The sequence below is a fragment of the Ambystoma mexicanum genome, chromosome 12 (assembly GCF_040938575.1).
Source record: "Ambystoma mexicanum isolate Mex_15411 chromosome 12, UKY_AmexF1_1, whole genome shotgun sequence".
In the NCBI taxonomy this organism is placed as follows: Eukaryota; Metazoa; Chordata; class Amphibia; order Caudata; family Ambystomatidae; genus Ambystoma; species Ambystoma mexicanum.
This window is the reverse complement of record NC_090936.1, coordinates 1,068,900,779-1,068,923,283: the sequence shown is the minus strand read 5'-3', so window position 1 is coordinate 1,068,923,283 and position 22,505 is coordinate 1,068,900,779. Positions and strand designations below refer to the sequence as shown.

General features: G+C 46.2%; 1 protein-coding gene across 1 annotated transcript in view; it reads left to right on the top strand.

Moving 5' to 3' along the window:
* EXOC4 (exocyst complex component 4) overlaps positions 1–22,505 on the top strand; it is a 2,700,837-nt gene that overhangs the window by 2,533,791 nt on the left and 144,541 nt on the right. The window lies entirely within an intron of this gene.

Sequence of the window (22,505 nt, the reverse complement as noted above, 5' to 3'; positions counted from 1 at the left end):
TGTTCTTGTGAGGAGTGGGAAGGCTAGCATGTAGTTACAGAGAGTAGCTAGACACTTGTGTGCTGGCTCCCCGAGCCTGCTGCCGTGGCGATTTTCAATAGCTCAAAAATACAGGCCCAAGGCTCTTGTCTGCGTCAGCAAACAGAGCTGAATCCAAAGGGTGCCAAGCATAATTAAACAAGCACTTACTATGGAAATGCAAGGTACGCGCAGTGAAATCCGATTCCAGCCGCCGTCAGTAACGCATCTGGAATACTGACTTCTGGCTGTGTGTATTCAAAGACGGCTCACGTGACGTAGCATCAGTCACGTGAGCGGGGAGAGACGCCTGGGCCGGAAGTCAGGCGAGCCCATTAGTCCCTATGACCGAGTCCCCGCGAAGTCAGGCAGTAGTGACAGAACGAATGCCTGTGGTGCCCAAAAGTTAAATAACGACCCGCAGGTTCAGTTGGAACCCTGATGGTCATAGGCCTGTGTCTGAAACACGGAGTAGATGGGGCCAAAGCATGTAGGGAAATAGAATTGCGTCGGCACCTCGAGGCGCCTGACTAGGAAGTCAGGCGGAGCTTACAGACATGTGGGAAGGATCTCTGTGATGAGACAAGCAAGTTAGTTATGATTGCCAAGACACACACAAGGTACCCTCATTTAGGAGTAATAATGGGACCAGGGAGGAGTGCCTGGGTGTCTATAGCCATTGGATAGGTATCATAAGGGTATGGCCAGAGACAGAGTGGGCCAAGGAGTGTCAATGATGGGGCAAACCAAGGATAGGTCAGAAAATGACTAAAGCGAAACCCTGGGGGGATGTGAAGACTCACTCAGAAATTCAAAGAATAAAGATGTAATAAGAGGACCATCACATAATCGGGGCCAATGAATGCCACGGGATGTTGTCATTAAGCGAAGACCGTCCAGCTGCTCAAAAATCTGGGATTTTCCATCAACTACGCAAAATCCCACCTGGTCCCGTCACAAGTCTCACTGTTTCTGGGAGCCAGGCTCGACACAGTGGCACGATTGGCCTCTCCATCTGAGGAAAGTACGAAGGCCATCCTGGGCAAGGTGCAAGCTGCGGGCAGCTTCGAAGACAGAATCTTGCTCAACGAGACCTTCGGCCAAGCGATCTGGTGGTGGGGCACCCGCTTGCATCTCGCGGCAGGGATGGACTTCCAGACCCCCGCACACCAGGAGACGGTGATGATGGATGCCTCCCTGGAGAGATGGGGAGCGCACACCGGAGATCTCCACACGAGAGGCTTTTGGCTCCCGGAGCAGAAGTCGCTGCACATCAACGTCCTAGAGCTCCAAGCCGTGTTCTGGGCCCTCAGGTCGTTCCTTCCGTCCCTCAAGGCCAAAGTGGTGAGGATCTTCACCGACAACACCACCACGATGTTCTCCATCCGGAAGCAGGGAGGCACCAGATCCCCAGCCCTATCCAAGGAGGCCCAGGTTCTGTGGCATTGGGCCGTCACCCAAGGGATGTTTCTGGTACCCTTCCACCTGGCAGGAATAAAGAACACCATCGCGACTCACTCAGCAGGGAGCTACGCTCGTGCCACGAGTGGAAACTGCGGCAGGTTCGAGTGGATCTGCTATTCCAACGATGGGGCAATCCCCAGATTGAACCTCATCGCAAAGGCGTGGCCGAGACAGATATGGTTCCCGGACCTTCTGGACATGTCAGCGTCACCCCCCAGTCAAACTGCCGACGGACGCGGATGTCCTCTCCAGAGAAGAAGGTGCCATCCTCCACCACAACCTGGGGTCGCTGAACTTGCAGGCCTGGCTCCTGCAGCACTAGAGTTTTGAGGGTATGATATCCCGGCGTACTGCAAGGAGGTGCTTGCAAAGGCCAGGGCGTCCTCCACTCTGAAATGCTACGGACACAAATGGAAGAGGTTCTCTGTCTGGGGCCGTGCACAGAAGATTAACCCTCTGCGGATTACGGCCCCTCAAGTGCTGCCGTACTTGCTATTGCTGGCCAAGGCGGGGCAGGCCCATGCCTCCATCAAGATCCATCTGGCGGCCATCTCCCGCTACACCATAATTCCGGGGCGCTCACCCCTGTGGTCCCATCACCTGGTGAAGGAGTTCATGAAGGGACTGTTCCAATCCTTCCCGCCGGTGAAGGCTCCGGCCCCGGCGTGGGAACTCATCGTGGTGCTGACCAGGCTCATGGGGCTGCCATTAATCCCTCTGCATTCAGCACCGTTGAAGTTCCTGTCGTGGAAGACAGCGTTTTTTGTGGCCATCTGTTACGCTCACCTGGTTCCCACGGGGGCGTCGATCTGAACTGGCCAGCTGTTGTTTCCACCAGTGAGACGCATAGTGCCGAGATGATGGACTGGATTGGCCCACCCAGCTTCGTTTGTTTAACTCTTAGGAATATCCTTCTGTAATGGAGAAAGGGAATTAACTACCTGTGGAGTTCGAGCGCTAACCCCACCTTCCCCTCTCCCGTAGTTCTTCCCACAAGTCACTTTTGGATTCCCTCTATGCTCTCACCTGATGGTTTGGAAAGATGAGCTCTCCATCCTACTTCGAGCGCAGGGGCGCGTAGATGACCAGTTTCTTCACTGGCGTGGAGGAGTTGGGGAGTTCCAGAACGGTATTGACTCAAAGAATGCCGGCAAGACGCCGTAACTCTGTAGTTTGTAAGAGTTCAAAACACGTCTGACCTTCACTCTGTCCAATTCCTTTTAGGTTGCTGTATTGCCCTTATGAAGAGTTCCATGTGGCAACCGGTAAGATGCAGGTAAGGGTTTTTATTATCCGGCTCAGTTCGATACAATGGTGTCAATGTAAAACATGTGGCTTTTCCCCCATTCAGGCGCTGATGTGGTATGAGGTCTTGGGGATTGATGCCTCCAGCGGAAAAAACAGGTAAGTCTATTGGGAAAAAATCGGTTTCCCCTTATTGCGCCTTGCTGTTCTGTTGTTTCCCCATAGGGGCCGGGGCACGGCGGAGATGCAGCGGAGGCTGTGCCGACCCGAAATGAGGTAAGTACACCCTGTGGTAAATCAGGTAAGTCTTGGGGGGTAGCTTGTACAGTCTTAGAGTATCCCCTTGGCTCACCTTGCTGTTTTTGTCTCCTTAGGTGTCGGAGAGCGGCCGCGAGATGGAGAAGAGCGTGATGGTATGTTGAAGTGCTGCAAGGCAGGTGAGTACGGTGCGGCGCTGCAGGATGCGAAGTAAGGCATTTTTAATGACTTCTTCTCCAGCTCCGTGGCGTGATGGATCAGGATTCAGGTAAGGATTAAAGGTAAACTCCTGTTCTGACCTTTCCTCCTTCTTTCTTCTTGTTTCCAGGAGCTCCGGACTCGAGGCGGGCGTGGCTGAAGACTGGAAGCTGCTGCAGGCACGGTGAGCGTTACGCTGCTGGATGCAGAATAACGCGAAGCGTGTGCTCCTGTCCGGGCGTGGTTTAAATAGCCTTGGAAGTAGTCCCAGGTAAGTATTCTTCCACAGCCCCACCCGAATAAAAAGTAGTCCCTAAGGTAAAATAGTCCCTCCTAAGCCTCATTTGGCTTGTGGCTTCTTGCAGCATGGTCTGCATCAGGTAAGTTTGCAGCATGGTCTGCATCAGGTAGGTTTTCTACTATGAGCATGGCGCCATAGGCGCCAGGACTGCACCCAAACAACCCCTAGCTGGGGTTTTTGGGCTTGCTCCAAATGGCATGATGCCTGCTTCTGGGGTTGCTGGGCCTGGTCTGGTTTCCCGGGGGCAGGCATCATGACACCATCACCTCCGCACGACGAGTGGGAGATATCCAGGCCCTCTCTTGTAAGCCCCCATACCTGACTTTCCACGAGACGAGGGTGGTTCTGAGGGCACACCCCTCCTTCATGCCCAAGGTGCCGTCGGACTTCCACCTCAACGAGCCCTTTGTGTTACCTCTTTTCTTCCCGTCGCCTTTGTCGCCGGCCGAGAGGACTTTGCACTTGCTGGATGTAGCTAGAGCGCTGAAGTTCTACGTGGACCGCACGAAGAGTTTTCGGAAGACATCACAGCTGTTTGTGAACTTTGGACCTGTGAACCAACGGAAGGCCCTCTCGAAGGCTTCCATTTCCAGACGGCTCTCCGGCTGCATCATGCACTGTCACCGGTTGGCAAACCGACCGTTGCCCGGCCGACTGAGAGCCCATTCGACCAGAGCGATCGCTGCTACCACAGCGTTCCTATCTGGTGTGCCCCTGCTGGACATCTGCAGGGCTGCTACGTGGAGGTCGACGCACACCTTCACGAGAGTCTACTGCGTCGACCGGGATTCCAGGGAGGAGTCCAGAGTCGGCCAGGCAGTACTGCGCAACCTGTTCGCCTGAAGGTGGGCCTGGTGAGGAGGAAAGCAATTCTTAATGTTGATCCTTGCCACCTCCCGTGGTTTTGCATGCGTGTACTGCTATGTATTCTTGTATTCATGAGCATGTGAATCCATGCTGACCCCATGCTGGAGAAGGAACAAGTTACTTACCTGTAACTGTTGTTCTCCAGCATGGGTCCGGCATGGATTCACATGCGAACCCTCCTGCCTTCCCCTCTGCGGCTCTTCACTTGGTCCTACTGCCACTTTTCGTGCTACCACATCTGAAGATGGCTGCCAGAGGAGGGGCTTAGGTAGAGGGCAGTCATTGGCTGGGGGCAGTAGGACCCAGTGACCAGTGATTGGCTATTAGGAGAAAGACAGTTCAGAAACGAAACTGAAACTGATTTTTTTCTTTACTGAGGATTCCCAGCCTGACGACGGGGAAGATGCACACTAAGCCGAATCCTCTAAGTGATGGGGATTGATGGGCAGGTATTAGACTGGTCTCGGTCCTTTCTCACTAATCGTTTGCAGACCGTTATTGGCCAAGAATGTCCTGAGACGACTATGGCACTCTATGGCGTACCACAAGGGTCCATTTTGTCACCAGTTTTGTTTAATATGTGTATGAAACCACTAGGGGAGATTACAAGGAAACGCTTACTGCATATACATCAGTAGGCTGACAAAACTGAGCTATATATCAATGTCTCTTCTAAATCAACAGTCCTACAATTGAGAGACTGTCTGAAGAAGATTGTTTAATGGATGCAGCACACTTTCTGAAGCTAAATCCCGTAACTCTCACATAAACTACCAAATCCCCCAATTCTGGATTGGTTTTTGGATTTGAGGGTGCTGGGACCTCAGGCGATTGAATTTACAGACTTGACAAAATCGTTAGGCTTTTTATAAATTTCCAAACTATCTTTATATAACGGCACAGGTTGTGAACTTTCATCTTTTCAAATGAAGAGCTGTGAAACCTTTCATCGCCGACATGCATTTCTTCCATTCTAGTTCAATCCTTGGGAATGTCCCGTTAGACTTCAGGAGTTCATTATTAATGGGTCTTTCTAGAACTACATCAGACCCACTGAAAGCGGTTTTCAATGTTGCGGCCCGGTTAATTGTGGGGGCAAGAACATTCTCCAAATTGGTCACCTACTGAACAGATGATTGAATTTAAATTTCTTACTATAACGCACAAATGACCTTATGCTACTCCTTTTCATTTAGAAGAACTGAAAATCTCCAGAGGGGAGAGATCCTACGAAGTCACGCATCCTTAAAATGAAAGTTCCTAAAGGTGCACAGTGGAGTACCATGGATGGTTCGTTCTCAGAGGCAGCAGCACAATGCTCGAATGCACTTTTCAGGGATTTAAGAATGACATTGGATTACTTAAAATGTTGTAAATCGGTGAAAGCATGGCTCTGGAATTTTTTGTTTAACTACGCTTCAATGGTAAAATTACTTCTTTTAGGATTTTCATGCTTTGAATTGAGAGATATGAATTATGGTATTTTTTAGTATATGTGTTTGATTGTAACTATCTTTTAGTGATCTTTGTTAGATAATTTTGTATTGAAATTGGTATAAAATATGTAAATCACTCTGATACTTTTGTTTGTCAAGTTCGCGCTGTATACAAATTGTAAAAATAATAAAATAAGTAATGATGTTCACAGTGAAGGTAAGGACTTATGAGGTACTAGTCATGTGCACAGCTGCGTAATTTGTATGTGGTTGAGTGCTAACATTTATATTGTGCATGCTGCAGAGGGAACAGCCTCAATCGCGTTAATCAGCGCAAGATTTGCTGCCAGCAAGTAACTGCTAAGCTCAGGTTGGATACAAGACCTTACTGTGGGCAGTAGCTGGGTTCACTCAACAAAGTGCAAAACTCATTGATGCTCTGACCACTGAGAACTTCACCATAATCTGCCACAACAGGCTCTTTAAACCAGGACGCGGAATAGACATGTTAGCCCCCCCCCCCATTTCCCTTAACCAGCTCAACTTACCCTATGAATCCTTTGAACACAGTACCCACAAAAGCCTCTGCAACCGCAACATGTGCCTTTTGGGCATTGTGACAGACCACACAGACCAGGTAGATACGTTTAACAAAAATCAGTCTTTATTGACTAATTTAAGAAAATGAAAAGGAAAAAATATTCATTCAAGTATCAGTTCTCTTTCCAGCCGAGATAACTCTGATCGGGTTTCCGTGAGTGTAAGGCTGAAATCTCCGTTTAGTCTTCGTAAGCCCACTGGTATGATATGATATGGCATTTGTAGCGCACCTATACACAAGTATAGGACTTGTGGACTCCTCGCTTCCAAACCGATTCTGAAATGAGAAAGAGAACTCCCCCTCAGTCCTTTATCTCTCTTTACTTTATATAGGGGCTGGCCACTCTTGACCCAATCAGGACTCTCATTCTGTCCGAGGATATAAAAACCCTCCCAAGCCCTGACCCCTTCCTTCCGTGCTCCCGGTCGCCATGATGTCCCTCCACCATGTGCCCCGAAGTGAGGATTTTTATAGTCAGAAGACCCTGGCTTTGGTAAGGATAAAGACTTTCTAATATCCTTCTTTTTGTTCTCGTGTCTCTGTTTTATGAGTGTGAGGTTATACGGTTCTTTTGCTTCTCTTTGTTCCGTTCCCCGTTTGTGCCGTTTTGGCTCAACAACCTCTCCCCGTTGGTCGTTCGTACTGCGGAACACGCAGCACACTCTGGCAGACCCTTGTTCCGTCTCATCGCCTGTGTCGTGGTTACCGCGTTCCTTACCCGTAGGTTCCTCGTCATTTCTCAACCCCGCTACCGGCCGTGCGTAAGGGGTCCCGCTATCCGTATTCAGACAACACAATTTGCGGATGGCACCCAGGTCTGCCTCTTACCACAATTGACTGCTTCCTTCAGTGTCTTCCGCGCTCTCCTTTCGGCTTGTACCTTCAGGTTCGAGTTTTGTTTTTCCAGTGTCGGCCTCACTGCTTCCCGCGGGCCCCTCCGTTGTTTCCGGGTATTTGGTGTTCACATGGCGTTCCATGGCCTCTGATGCAGTCTGGCTGTTTCAGGCATATATTCTGCCAAGGCTCACTTCGGACAAGTAGTGTCCCATAATCATGTGTGCTAGCAAGAATACCCACAACAGACTGGCATTGTACTAGTAATCATGGCAATACCGGACTTGTGTTCTTCCAGCCCTCATTATTGTGCCATTCTTTATATCAACAAGTGACTGGTATTCTGCCTATATTCATGCCCTCATGAGACAAGGGTTTTGATTGAAATGATGCAAATGATATATAGCCTTCGAAGGGAAGGGAAAGAGTTTGGAAAACATGTCTTTAAGTAACTGATTCTCAACAACACTGGCCCGCCATTGGCCGACCGTCCCATTAGCAACATGCTGACATCTTTCCAGCACAATCGCCTCAAGATTCCACTCCGCCCCTCTTCCGTGTTCACAAACCCCAGACAGTAAATACCTATGTGCACAAAAGATGAGGGACTCGGATCACCCTCTTGGATGTCTGTGTATGTATATATTCAGATGGAGCGGCACTGTACCACAACTCACAGCGACATCAGGCATGTATTGTTCCAGTCCTTCTGCCCACACGAGACGGGTACTGTGCCAGTAATCAAACGCACATTAAACAGACATGTGCCAGTTATCCTGCCCACTTCACATTGGCCTGGTCAGTAATTGCTTCCATAGCAAAGGCAATGCACACTTGGCGCACTGTTCTCAGGCTCACAAGCATACTGCCGCCATTAGAGTGTTTGTGTACAAGAGGTCCAAGAACTCAGATTCCTCCCGCCAATTATATAATACACTTAGAAACCGATTATTAATTATATTCCTTTTTCACGAGATGCAAAACTAAAAAAAAAACTGCATGGTTTCATGTATTAGCCCATGCAGTAAAATTGTGGGGTAATATCACATGCAGTAATATATTTCCCCAAGTTATAGCTTGCAGTAACTGCATTTCCATTTGGCGGTATTAATGTTACCACTTGCTTACCGCATGTACATATTGTAATTGTCAATTGTATACTTTTACTTTCTCCTATCCTCCCACCTCACCCTCCCTACCCCTCAGGCCAAGCCACCTTCATCACTGCCACCCACCTTCACGGTCATCCGTCCCATGAAGCGCGTGTCAGTTGAGGCTTTTTCTGCCACCTTCTGACCCCCTTCTCCCCCTTTGGCTGACTCCCACCCTGACACAGCCCTCTCCATGCTCCACTCTTCTATATCTGATGCTCTTGATATCCTTGCCCCTGTCATGAGAATCCGCCTGAAGCCCAAAGCCAAGTGTAACTCCTGGTATGATTCCGATCTCGTCACCCTAAAACGCAAGTGCAGGGTGGCCGAGAGGAAATGGCATGCTTCATGTTCATCCTCTGACAAACTGGCCTGCCGTTTGCTGCAACAGCAATATCTCTGTTCTCACCAAGAAGAGAGCCCATATCCAAGCCCGGATCTCTGCGGCATCTAACAACTCTAGTGAACTCTTTAAAATCTGCAAGGAACTAGCCAATCCTGCTGCTGTCTCTACCTCTCCTCTCCCCTCCCAAGCCCTCTGCACGGCACTGGCTTCGCATTTCATTTCTAAGACCCAGGACATCTTGTCCTCACTCTCCTCTTCTCGCCTCCCTCCCTCTATCTCCTGCTTTTCCTCTGACCCCGCTGCTGGCACCCCTCCACCCACTCCCTCCCTCTCTGCCTTTCCCCTTTTCTAAGCAGACAAGGTTTCTCGTCAAAACAGGTTCACCCCTGCTCCTCCAAAACTATCAAGGACCACAACGACTCCCTGGCTCCTGCCCTGGCTGATTTCTGCAATCACTCCGTCGCCACTGGAGTCTTCCCATCCCCCCTGAAGCACTTCCTTGTGCACCCTCTTCTTAAGAAACCCTCTGCCGACCCCTCCTGCCCGGCTAACTATCACCCAATCTCCATCACTCCCTTCCTGGGCAAACTCCTGGAGAAACTGGCCATCTCCCATCTTAATCTCCACACCAAATCTGTTGGTTGTCTTCATGGCCATCAGTCTGGCTTCAGAGCTGCCAGAAGCACGGAAACTGCTCTCCTGAACATCCGTGAAGGTCTGCTCTCCAACCTTGATTCCAACACCCTGTGTGTCCTCATCTTGCTTGATCTCTCCTCTGCCTTTGACACTGTCAACCACGCCAACCTGCTCAACCCTCTCTGTGATAACCTGGGTATCACAGGACAGGCTCTGGCGTGGCTCACTTCTTTCCTCTCCGACCGACCCTCCCAGGTCCAACTTGGGTCCTTCCTCTCTGATATCTTTTCTCTACCTGTGGTGTCCCCCAGGGGTCTAACCTCTCTCCTTGGCTGTTCAACCAATACCTGCCACTCCTTGCCCACCGCATCGCTGCTCTCTGCCCCTACTTTCAGTGCTATGCGGATGATACCCAGCTCATCCTTGGGCTACCCTCGGACTCCTCCTCTCCTTCCCTCATCGCTGACTGTCTGTCTGCTATCCAGGAGTAGTGTGCTGCAAATGGCCTCTGCCTTAATGCCAGTAAGACCGAGATTCTACTCATCGGCACACCCCCTCCCTCCTTCCCTGCAGCTCTCTGGCCGGCCTCTCTTGGCCCTCTTTCTGCTCCTACCTGCAAGGCTAAAAATCTTGGGGTCATCTTCGACTCCACACTCTTTCTCTCCTCACATCTCTGACATCTCTAAGAAGTCACACTACCAGCTGCACCTCCTTAGAGGTATTCTTCCTCTCCTCTCCTTCCTCCAGAAGCTCACCGTCTCTAGAGCCCTGGTTCTCTCTAAGCTGGACTACTGCAACAGCCTCTATCTAAACTTGCCTGCCTCTACTCTCCGCCCTCTGCAACTTATCCAAAACAGGACTGCGAGACTTGTCCTTGGCCTCAAGCCCTGGGATAGTATCTCTCCAGGACTGAAATCTCTGCACTGGCTCCCAGTGGCTGCAAGGATTAAGTTCAAAACCCTCTGCATTATCCACAAGGCCTTCTGGGGCCTGGGGCCGCTTTACCTTCAACTCTCTCTTCCTAAATACCTTCCTTCTCGGGCTCTTCGCTCATGTGCCTCCAACTACCTCATGGTCAGCCGCTTCTCCAAGCAATGAGTTGGTGGTCGATCTCTCTCTTCAGCAGGGGCCTCCCTCTGGAACAGCCTTCCTGCCTCCCTGAAACTTGAGGAGAACCATCTCCGGTTCCGGAAACACCTCAAAACCTTCCTCTTTGCTTCTGCTTTCTCTGCCTCTCTCCCCTGCTGAAATTCCCTGCCGAATCTGCACTGGTTACCTGGACACCCTTCTGACCTTGGTGCCAGGTCCCACCCTTTGGCTCTGCCCTGCCTCCCTGGAAACCCCTGCAGTTAGGGACTGTTTCTGTATCCCCACAGCCTCCCCCCCGCACCAGCACTTGTCTGCTCTACTCTGCACTTGCCACCAACAGGTCGCTTTACCATCGTATTTATTCCTCTATGCTGTTATGTTATTTTAGCTTTATATTTGTACATGTACTGCACTTCCCCCTCTCCCTTCCCCCAGGCACTTTTCCCTCTCTCCCTACCCTTGCACTTGCGCGATCTGTATGACACTTGGCCTAGTAGGATCGTTGTCTGTCTCTCCACTGTTTTCCCTCCCCTGCCTCGTTCGCCTTGAAACACTTGTGTATAGGCGCGTTATAAATACCATATCATATCATATAGCTTCTTTGACCATTGAGATGGTCTCAACGCGCAATAGGTTGAACGCCTTCGGGGGACAGAAGTCCCGGAATGGGAAATTAGTCACAGAGGTTTAGAATGTGTGTGTGCTTTTTAGCCAGTACGAAGGTAGGTAAGGATGGCCAAGTCCCTGCTAGCCACCCATGTCAAGCTGGCATGTGGATGGGTGTTCAGAGGTAGTCTGGACAGTATGCAGAGCAAGAGAAACATTATGTATGCAGATAGACCGACTTTTTTATCGTGGGGGATAGCTGCATTCTTATGGCAGAGGTGTTGTGCAATGTATCTTAGAGTAGTGTGTGATAGCAGATGCATGCGGATTGATAGCCATGCCTTCAGCTAGTTTCCATAAGCATGGAGTGAGATATGTAACCATGTGTCCTGGCTGGCTTCTTGGTTGCATAGATGCAGCTTGAAGGGGGTGAATCCAAAGCGTGGCTAAGTTCTACACATTGGCAATATAAATGCACCTAGGGCCCGATTTTCATCATGGCGCGGTGAGCGTGCTAAATAGCATGACTCACTGCGCCATTTCTTGACGCCCAGGCAACACTGCTATTCTCATGTGGGCTAACACGGTTGTACCTAAAAGTCAAGGGCCCACAAGCTATTGCTCGGTTTTGCCTTGCAATGATTCAAACAAGTGCCTACTTAAAACTTTACTCTACCAAGACCAGATTCATGCTCCTCTGCCCGGCCTTTCAGCAGAAACCCACAAAGGTAGCTCAACAAATGTGCTCTGACAAGGTTCAACACTCACCTCAAACACTCTGCAAAACTCATAGGATTCGTTGTGGATAGCAATCTATCCTTTGTGAGAAACCGGACAATGTTTTCCCACCTACTCCCCCGTGATCCTCTAGTCAGGTGGCCAGGGAAGGGAAATCACTTTTGGATCCCGACCCTGGGGGTGAACAAGCGAGGGAGGATCACCTGATTGGGGGGGGCGGGGGCACAGGGGATTGGGAGGAGAACATCCAAGGGCGAGACATGGTATTCCCCCTTTTCCCATTCCACATCAATCCCCTTTCCCTCCGCTTTCATGCGGCTTTTCCAAACCCATACCATCACCCCCTGCCCATTTCCAACAAATACTGGGACGAGGAAGAGGCAAACAGCGAGTACTGAAGATTTTGCATAGGAATAAACAGGGGAAGTGTAAGGCAAACCAGGCCTAGAAAGAACTTAAATTGTCCCATTGATAGCGTCGGGAAGAGTCAGGCATGCACTAATTATCACTCGCACCGGACTCCACTTGACTGCTTTTCCAACTATAAAAAGTGTAGTTCTGCACAGCTGAATGAGCGAGCTGGGGACTTTGTTTGGACCGGAGAAGCCAAGGAGCAGAGAGCAGCAGGATCAACGGCTCAGGGAAGAACTGCATGCCGAAACGCTGGCCCAGTTTTTGAGGGGCTGCAGCGTGGCTAGGGAACCGTGTCTCCAGAGAGCCGGAGCGAAGCATCTTGCAGGCTTCTGTTGGCTGGTGACACTTTGCTTGTTCCCTTCGGACCTGTGACAGCCCCAAGGGGGTGTCTGAGGGGCAGGTGGTGAGACCCTGACCTCAGGCCTGCGTAACCAGGAGGGACCGCTTGTCGCTGAGCTGGTGCACGGGTGGGTCTCGTGAAGTAAGAGAGAGAGAGAGAGAGACTCGGGAGCATGCGACTGACTAAAGCGGAGCAGGCGAAAGAAAAGGCATAAAAGCTGCATGGAGCAGAAAAGAGGAGCGAAAAGGAAACTAGTAAAACAGATTGAAAGAAAAGTGATGGGTTGAGAGAAATTTAGAGAAAGTCGGAAAGCAGAGCGTGCAAGGGACGCAATGGAAAAGGGCTGTAGTAAAAAAGGCGCAAGCGACCCAAAATGGGAGAGAAAGGTGCAAGCGACCCGGCAGAGTGCAAAAGGTGCCAGTGAGCATGAAAAGGTAAAGCGAGTGTGGACGGGAAAGCAAGAAGGAAGGTGCCAGTAGGCAGGAAGGGAAGAGTGCAAGTGTACACCTGAAGGAACGAAAGGTGCCAGTGGGCACACAAAAGAAGGCCAAGAAAACATAGGGGAACAAGAATGGGTGCAGAACGCCCTTGAAAGTAAATGTTAAGAGCAGGAAACACAAGAGAGGGGTTAAAGCTCAGAGTGGTCGTGCTTAGGAGGAGCAAATAACCGGGCATTTTCAAAAGCCTCTGATGCATGAAGAAGGTACATCCTGACAAACTGAACTCATGTTTTCGTTTTTAGCTGAAGCAGGGCCTCATCTTGGGGGAAAGGAACTGTGAGAGGCCTAAAAGCTTAATTTGTGTTTGAACTTGAGAGGCCTGAGCTTGGGGGAAGGGGACCCTAAGAGGCCTATCCTATCAAAGGGGAATCTTGATTATGTTGTATTACTGAAGGAACTGAAGCTTAGGGAAGGGAACCCCAAGGCATGAAAGACATTGACATTGTTTGAACTATGGAGAGGGTCCAATGAACAGTCCCTTTTTGATTGAACTCATCCTTTTGAAGCTGATCCACCTACATTTGGTGGGAAGACCACCTGAAACCAGTCCTGGTTTACTAGTTTTGTTGGACCACTACTTTGTTTTTGAAAGACTTCCCAACACATTTTTGTTAAAGAGTGAGGGCAAGCATAGGTTTAGACACAGACGGATTGTTATTTTGGACTTCTAGACTTCAACGGCCCTTAGAACATCAGTTAAGGGAAACATTCCTTTAGTGTTACGGCTTTACACCAACCCAGGAACATTTAGAAATAAAGGTTTTGAAAACTTCTCTTTGAGTCTATCTTTCTTTTGATACCATGTCTGTCTCACACCTTCCAACCGCACACATCGAAAAAGACTTAAACTTGCTTAGTTTCAGATCTCTGTACACTAATATAAAGCCCTTCCTCCCACCCTAAACAGTGGCACAGGCATGAGTGATCGCACATCGAGAGTAGCACTCTCCTCTCTGGCTGTTCTCCTGCAGCCGACCACACCACAGCTTGCCTCATTACTGGCCCTAAGAAATCTGACAACATCAGCCCCACCTTGTGCAAATTACACTGGCTTCACATCCGAGGTGGAAGCTGGTTCAAAAACACAAGCCTTACTTACAAGGCAACCACTGCCGGTATGCCAGCCTACCCGACGGACAAACTGAAACCATGGGTGTCACCTGGTCCTCTCATAGTAAGACAACCATAAGAACTTGGGAAACCATGTTCTCCCGTGGTAATCCAGACTGTTCCAAATCTCTCAATTTAGGAGACGACTGAAGCCTGGCTCGTCCAACACCACCCTGGTGCAAATCCTAAATTTCAACTATCTTGTGCACACCCTGATATGCATATTGCACTGTGATAATTACTAATGTTTACTTGAGGACTTGTCATTCTACGACCTTATGACAAAGTTGCTCCCGAGCTAGGTTATTTATTTTTATTTGTTTGCGCTATACAATTATATTTCTGTAGGAAAACAAGTTCTGGTAGGTGTGACGCACAGCTAGCCATGGGGGTCTGCAGCCTGTGGCTCTCTAGACATTTGTTCATGTCTTCCATGAACTCAACTGACAAGGCTCAAAAACCCTCAAACCAGGCAAACACTGAACAAATATAGACAGTGACCACAAGCTGGAAATAGACTGACCAACAGCTCAAACAAGACGCCCAAGGAGTGCAGTGTCAACTGTGTGGCATGGAAGAAGTAGATACTGAGACAGCTCTGCTTCATCCTGCATACAAAGACATTTTGGACACATCTCCCCACATTTGTGCGAGTAAGCATATTTTTAAAAGAAACATGATAAAAGCAGCTCACCCTCAGACTAATAACAGACTTGGCAGAAAGAACGGCAAAATATGCATTTCACCAAAGAAGAAACGTTGCCCAAAGTAATATAGACTTTTTGAACATCTGGAAAGTAAAATGATCACAACCAGAGATGATGTACGATTTGATGTACTCAATGTCTTTATGTCAAAAATATATTTTATTGTGGTATGCAGACAGATGTACAGGAGATGTAGCCTACAAAATCAAATCTGGAGAGCCAAAGGTTTAAACACATGACTTACCACAAGGTGGCCAGGTCCAAGCTTCATAGGCCTAACACATGGATGCTTGGGTAACTGCAGCAGCCTTATGTAAAGGATAGATTAAGAATGCAAGCTGTGCCCCAGTGTTGGATCACGCTTTGCAGCAAAGAGTTATGAACCCAGCACTTGTTGGGCAGGGTACCACCGCCTGGAAATGGATTACTACCGGTTTAGGATCCCCATGAAGGCAGTCTCATTCCAAAAAAGATGTGCAAGAGTAAAAGCACTAACTACGAGCTTTAACTCCAATGTTCTTATTGGGTTAACTGCAAAGGATCAATTTCTTAGATCTGAAAGCTTCATGACAACCAACCTAAGCACCAACTCTTCCAGCCCTGTAGCCTTGTGGTACAATAATCGACTGTAGCATGCTAGCATGGCTGAACCACCAGTAAATCAGTAAATATTGATGAGCTTTGCCACCAAAATGTAGGCTTCACTGGGACGCAATACTTCCTTCCAAAAGCAGCTTAGATACCTTTATATGCCATCAAGTCACTGGAGGGCATTAATGACTACTTGAATATACTCAAAGCAATTACTGGTAAAGGTAATTCCATTTGGCTTTATTACCACAATTAATACTGCCAAAGTCTGAATGAGGCCAGATGTATTGTGATGTGGTACTCTGAGTTATACCTGGGATCACGTATGGGTTCTCCACCATTTCTGACTTGGTGATTAAAGTCATGCATACCACTATTACGGAGGGCCAAGTGGGGGACACAAATGACTTGTCGGGTCAATATAATGAAGTCCATATAATCAACAGAAAACGTCTTGGAGGAGCTGTACAAAGTCTGCCCTCAGGAATCCTGTCCTTTGGCTAATCAATGCTCATTAATCACTATCTAGATGCAGGCTTTCCTGCGTCCCGTTCTCAATGCTAGCTAACACAAAACTCCTCCAGAGGTCCAGGTCGGGCACCACTTTTTTTGGGATCCTCACTGGTAATTCTCTGCCGCACCACCAACAATTGTGAGTATAACCCTAGATTCTGCAGAGGTTTGAGTTGGAGCTAAGTCATAGCTACCACCCAGGCCCCTTCTCCACCTTTCAGGTAGAAAACCCGGGTGTTCATTTCTTTTATTTTCCATGCTGCTCTGAGATTTTAACCTGGATTTTGTACCTCCTCCCACCCCTTTGGTCTAACTTGCATTCTCATTCCTTCCTACTCTTGCTCTCTTTGCCACCTCCTCCATACCTTGGCACCTTTGCTTACGGTTACCACCTTCTCCAGTCCTTCATTTTCACCTGATGTTACCTTTTCCTCAGTCCCTTATCAAATGCTACTGACATCACCACCCCTTCAAGACTTCACCACCTCCACCTGATACACCAACTCTCTAACTCTATCCCACTTTCTCCAGATGTTACCCACCACACAAGACCCACCACCACCTTCTAACACTACCACCTCCTTGTGATGTTACCCCTTTCTATGCACTCTTGCCCACCTGCTCCTGGCTGGCTTCTCCCTTACCTCCAACAGGTTCCACTCCTCCACAGTCCAGGTATCGTGCACCAAACACCTCCAACCACCAGCCACAACCTGTGCCTTGCATGCTTCTATTATTTTCTTGTTTCCCATACTGTTTGTTTGGTGTGTTTGTGGGTTTGCAGGCTTTGCGAGCGAGTTCACAAACTTTGTGGAGGGGTCCCACGAGAGGCATATTCGTGGAGACACAAGACCAAAGAGACTGCTAGCCTGTTTGTTTTGAGGTTGTGTGTACAGGGGTGGGGTTATGTGAGCAGGCACACGAGGGAAAGATGTTGGGTGGTCCTAATGTGATGTTCGAGACAACTCCATCATTGAAAACCTGTCTAAAGATCTTTCACTTATTGTGAAACCAGCAGCCAAAAGGGGTGCCATTGTTATTATGGATTAGTCATTCTGTTATAAAGGCGGTCTTATCCTGTTGAATGACACAACAACATACACACAACTCCTCCACAAGACATAAGCACCCTTATTAAACAGATCTTAGAAAAAGCTGAATGCGTACACTGGATTACCAGTAAAAGCAAAGAATTTTTGATAAACAAGTGGCCCATAATTTTTATTTTTATTTTTTTATGCCTTACCCATAGCTCGTGGCATAGCACAAAACCTGGTTAGACCAATTGTTGCCGGGCCAGATAGCCTCTTTGTCCCTCTAGCTATACATTTGGACTTTTTATTCCAACCAATTTTACAAGATACATCTGCTTACTATAAGATAACTGACCCTTTCTTTCCTGTTTAGATGACATAAGAGCTATCCCAGACAATGCCATCATATTTACAATGGATATCCAGAGCCTCTATACATCTATCCTACATGATGAAGGTATTGAGTCACTAGAATGGGCTCTACTATGCACAGACACATTTCCTGCTAATAAACAGTTCATTATTGAGCTCATGCTCATTATTTTACATAACTGCTTTTTGAGATACTAAGGCAAATACTACCTTCAGATTCTCAGAGCATCAATGGGTTCACCACAGCTCCTTGTTATGCAAATGTTTTCATGTAATATTTTGAAAATACATTTATCCTTAACAATCCGAATAAGTCAACTAAGATTGTGGGTGGGTAAATGTATAGATTACATCTTTGGTGTATGGAATGGAACTGTCACAGAACAAAATGCATTTCTTGAATATCTTAATGCTCTACATCCCAGAATTCAGTTTACCATGGATGCCAGTAATCCAACACTACACTTCTTGGATGTTGCCATAACTATTTCTATAGGGACATTTCAAACCTCAATTATTACGCAAATCTACAGAGGTGAATAACATACTCCATTATAGTAGTTTCCACCCAAGATCAATGGTTAAGAGCTCACCTCTTAGCCAGTTCATAAGATTAAAAAGAACCGTGTCTTTTTTCTTCCTGTTTAAATATTTTTTTTATTAAGAACATTAAGTACATGGCATTTATATATTAAATAATGCAGCATATAGAAACTTGTAAAAGCCTCACAGGGCTATAATATATCAATTAATTATCAATACAACAACAATGCAACCTTATATACTATATGTATATTCTATTCTAATGCATGCAATGCAGTTTAAATAAGCTAATAGTTCTATAACTTGTAAGAAAAACAATATATGGACATACATGACACACTAGACTAACACACAGACATCAGGAGGGGAGGGGAGGGGTTCCATATATATATATATAAGAGAAGGACTAATACTATTCAACCATAATCCTTGATTGAGTATCACATTGTTTAAATACTCTACAAAGGATTTCCATTTCAATAGATATTTTTGCATCAAGGCTAGGGATGCAGTGTTACATTTTTTCCATCCTGTGAAGATTACAGACTAAATTCCACCAGAACTTAAAGTGTACACCTTTGAGATTTTTCCAATTTGACGTAATCGTCTGGATGGCTTTAGCAACAAATAAGTCAAACAAACAACCATCATTTTTACAAATAGCAGGTTGGATTATTTCACTACCCAGATATACAACTTCAAGGGACATACTGAACTGTATTTGAAAGATGTTTCCAAGAATTTCCCCAGTCTTTTTCCAAAAGGCATTAACATAGTAACATTCAAAGATCATATGCCTAAAGGATCCTTGAGATCTTAAACAGCTCCAACACTTGTTATTTTGAGAAATTACACTCTTAAACAGGCTAGCTGAGACAATTACCTTAGAAATATTTGTCCATATACGAGGCCATCTAGATTGTGTGATGCTGAGGAGGCAGTCTTGATTCCAAGCTTCTTGACATGTAAACAGAACTTCATCAGTTGACATAGAGGAGCATGCCTTATAAAAAAAAATAGACGCTGTAACATTAGGATTGGATAAATAGAGTAATCTTTGAGGTTGATAGTTATTAGAATTAGATACTAACAATTCATAATTTTCCATAATCGCATTCATTAAACTAATATATTTCTGGAGAAAGATCCTTGGGGTTTGAAATGTAATTGTAAATTCATCAAAAGTTAATATGGTTCCTTAAATAAATAATGGTCCTATATACCCGATTCCGAGATCAAGCCATGGTCATCAACAGATAGCTCTCTTGTTCATTTTAATTAGGGGATTCATCCATATATACTGGGATATAAACTGAGGATTGTTTGTTTGAGGCAGAAATAGATATGAACGCAAGTACTTAATAGAAATATTAATACTGGTACTAGAAAAGCATCTCTTATAATTATTAATATAAGGAGAGTCTAAGAGAGCATGTGATAAGACCATAGCTTTCTCTATGAACAACCAGTTTGGTATATCTGAGTCTGTTTTAACAAGAAGGCACAGTGCTATTTTCTGTAATCTGAAAATCCCACTCCCCCCTCGGATTTAGGTTTAAAAAAAATGTTAATGTTTTTTTATACTAAAAACTTTTCAAGGCAAAACAAGAAAACACGATAACAAAGAACCAGGCATTACATGAGTGACATAGCATAGCAGCACAAAACCATCAATTAATAAGAAACAGTGAACAATTCTGGTACAATATTACATATAAAACAAAAAACAAATGTCCCCAATTAATAATTGATCAATGGTATAACATTAAGTGATACAACAAATCCAAGAAAAACACAAAACATAAGACATGACAAAACCCAGACTAACACGAAACAAATACCCACCCCACAAAACAATATTGAATAACGACTTATGCACTCTATTTAATCATTATTCATAAAATTCATTAAACGGTCCCCGCTGTTCCTTATAAGAATCTTCTCTGTGCTGTTTATCAAATGTTATCTTTTCAAAGCTTGAGAGAACTTGTAAATTGACAAGCAATTCTGCCACATACGTTTTTTTCCTGGTTTTCCAGACTCTTAATATTTGTCTGGTTGCAACCAAGAGAACTTTGTTAATCCAATTCAAAGTTATATAACTAACAAATCTACAATCTTTAGGAGATTTCAGAAGTACTGCAGACTGAGTTTTTGGAAAAGCAATATTCCATATCATCTCAATCCTATCTAATACGTCATTCCAAAATCCCTTACTCTATAACAATTCCACATCATATGCAACAAAGTACCTCTCTCTTTCTTGCAACCAACAACTTTCATCTTCTACCAGTCCTAATCTACGCATCCGAACTGGTGTCCAATAAAGGCACCCCAAAATCTTCTGATGAATGTAATGCAGATTTAAGTCAATTCTCACCCTGACAGGAACCCTCCACAGACTGTCCCATTCCTCTATTGAAATAACTATACCCAGCTCTTCAGACCAAGTAAGTCTCTACTTATCCCATGACTCTGTCAAATGGACCTCCAATGGAAAAAGTTATACAAAAAACTGACACTTTATGTGCCACAGTCATGGGTTGGGTTTCCATGTAAATAAGGTAGGTTTTTTAAGTTTAAACAACAAAATCCTTCTTTTCTTCTTACCCCATAGGAATTTGAGGATACAAGAGTCTAAAGAGTTAAAGATATAGAAATAGGCAGAGGAAGCATATCAAGAAAATATGATATAATGTGTGACATCATTTTAACCGTTTCCAATCTCCCCCACCAGGGAATATAGAGCGGTGACCATGTATTTGTTAGTTCCTTCACTTTGGTGATGATATTGGCTGTTTTTAGTTTGATGATTTGCTTAATTGAGGAAGAGATTTGGATGCCTATGTACTTAATATCTGTTGGGCACCATTTCATTCTAAGACTAGAGCAATAATGACTTGTACAGTAAGAGGTAATATTTCAGACTTGTCCGTATTAGGTTTGTTCCTGATGCGAGGGGAAAAACGTGAGATGATACAATTTAAGTGTTATATGCACATATAAGAAGTTCTTAATAGAAGTAACACATCATCCGCATAGACTGCTGTTTTGATCTTAATGTCTTTAAATGGTATGCCAACTATGTTATCTTCTTGTCTGATTGCTTCTAGGAATGGTTCTAATGCTATTATAAACAAAATTGGGGAAAGAGGACAGCCGTGACGGGTACCTCTATGTAAAGGGAATGATGGGGACATTTGGCTATTTACATAAATTGAAGTTGTGGGTTTAGAATATAACACTCGAACCATAGATATTAACGAATCAGGGCTTTCATGCCAAGCCAGAGCTTTAAACATATAGTCCCATTCGACCCTATCAAATGCCTTCCCTGCACCTAGTGCTATTGCCATGTAGGGATTTGGGGAGTTTTGAATGATGCTAATGATATTAGTGAATAATCTAATATTTGCAGAGGAAAACCCTCCCTTCACATACCCCACCTGGTCATTCTTAATCAAATTAGGAAGAAGGGGGCTGAGTCTGTTGGCTAAAGTTTTTGCAAATATTTTGCAATCCGTATTTATTAGGGAAATGGGTCTATAATTTTGGGCTAGTTTAGGGTCTTTATTAGTTTTAGGGAAAACTATCTGCATAGCTTCTGAAAAGGAATCAAAGGCTTTTTTTATTAGTAATGAAATATTTGAATAATCCATTAAGCTTGTGAATTTGTGTCTTTAAAGTGGGCAAAATAATCAATTGAAAACCCATCTGGGCCTGGAGCCTTGCCCTTTTTGAGATTCTTAATGGCATTATACTTTTCACTCAATGATATGGGATCATTCAAAGACTTGAAATTTGAAGTAGTATCAGCATTACGATGGATATTATTAAGGAAATCAGAGAAATGGGTATTCTCTGGTGACGTTTCCGAAGAATATAATTTCGAGGGGATTGGGTCCTCCGACGTATTCCATATCTATGACATGTAATCACCACAGCTGTGCTGCTTCGGAAACTTTTTTCTGCGTCCTGCGTCGATGACGTCGATGCACCGTCGTCGAGGACCTCCTCCGACGTCATCCAATGTGATAAGTAGGACGCACGACGCCCGTAGCCTCAGTTCCGTTTTTTCCGCAAACGTGTTGCTTCGTGAATCTCAGTTAACACCTTGACTCTTTGGAGTTCTGTTCTTCTTGGTTCTTTGAACCTGTTCGTTTTTGTGAAAATCCTTTGTGTGAAGATGTCTTCTACTTCGTCTTCGACCCCGCGTCCGGGGTTCATGAAGTGCGGGGAGTGTGGGTCCAAGATGTCTGTGACGGACTCGTACGACGCCTGCCTCTGGTGCCTCGGGGAGGCCCACGACACGGATAACTGTATCGACTGCCAGTCGCTGACGTCCAAAGCCTTACGTGAACGTAAGAAGAACTTGTCGGTAGGTCGGGTGTCCAAGCCCCGGAAGTCGAAGTCTGCGGGGCTTTCGACGGATGATTCGAGAGGAGACTCTCCGCGTCATCGTCGGAAGTCTCGTGGGTCTCCTTCTAGGAGTCGGTCTCGCCACTCCTCAGCCTCTTCGAGGCATTCTCGGAAGCGCCGACACCGGTCGTCTTCCAGGTCCTCTTCGGAGGACTCTGCCTGGCACGTCGCTTA